This window comes from Helobdella robusta (genome assembly GCF_000326865.2).
Source record: "Helobdella robusta unplaced genomic scaffold HELROscaffold_2, whole genome shotgun sequence".
Lineage (NCBI taxonomy): Eukaryota > Metazoa > Annelida > Clitellata > Rhynchobdellida > Glossiphoniidae > Helobdella > Helobdella robusta.
Genome location: NW_008704083.1, coordinates 8519767 through 8520996, shown reverse-complemented (window position 1 = coordinate 8520996; position 1230 = coordinate 8519767).

The following is a 1230-nucleotide window of genomic DNA, read 5'->3' as shown; positions in this document are numbered from 1 at the left end:
AACATGCCAACACACACACACATACAAAGGCACATGCATACTAACACACACTCTCACACAGGCACATGCATACTAACACACACATGCGTACATATACACACATACATATAGGTACGTACATACACATGCATATTGCATCGCATAGACACATACATAATAACACAGGCGTTAACGAAGACATTCATTTCATAAAGACGTACAAAAATAAGCGAAATGAAGCAAACGTTAGTCATTTATCATCCAGCCATCCATTAAGATTTTGTTTGATATCGTATCGGGTATTTTCGAAATTATACCGAAGTAATTAGGCGAATACTCGAATTCGCCCATCTTCAAATGTGCCATAGCATGTCTCAGGAGACCTTTCAGAGTAAGTATTTGTGCAAATGAGGAAAATAAAGACTGGATTTAATTTACGATGATAATTATGATGACAGTTGTGATGACGACGACGACGATGGTGATGATGATGAGAAGTTGAAGAAAAAATAGGTGAAAAAAAGTTAAAGATGTCAAGACTGATGATGACGATGACAATGATGATGATGACGATGAAGAAGAGGAAGAGAGAAGACAGAAGAAGGACGCAGATGATGAAGTGCTCGATGATGCTGAAATTAGATAGCCTACAAAATTGAACGCGCCTTCAAACAAACAGACAGACACACACTTTCACATGCATAAACACACTCACACGTACGCATGCAAACGTTCACGTACACACATAAACACGTACACGCAACCATAGATGATGATGTGTTTGCGTATATGAACGTTAGAAAGAACCATGGCAACCACTAATGCACGCCATGATGTGACCTCAATTTATCGCCAGCCAGTGAAATCACGCCAATATATGTCAAGTTTTGTCCGCTATGTCGAAACATCACGATAATTTTTCAACTTGAATAAATAATTGCAGATATAGATACACGCACGCACACACACACACACACACACACACACACACACACATAAAGTGTTTGAAATTTGTACAAATGTCGATAAGAACTTTGTATAAGTACATTTAAGCGTATATGCAGTACGCACGTACAGAAAATATATACGTACACTTATACACAAGTACCATCATGCACATACAAATATACGTGCATATATATACACGTACATACAAACACACACACACAATTCATAAAGTAATTCTAATGTAATTCCTTCAAAAGCAACACAGCATCCAATAAACATCAGACATGCTCCTAATACATAAAT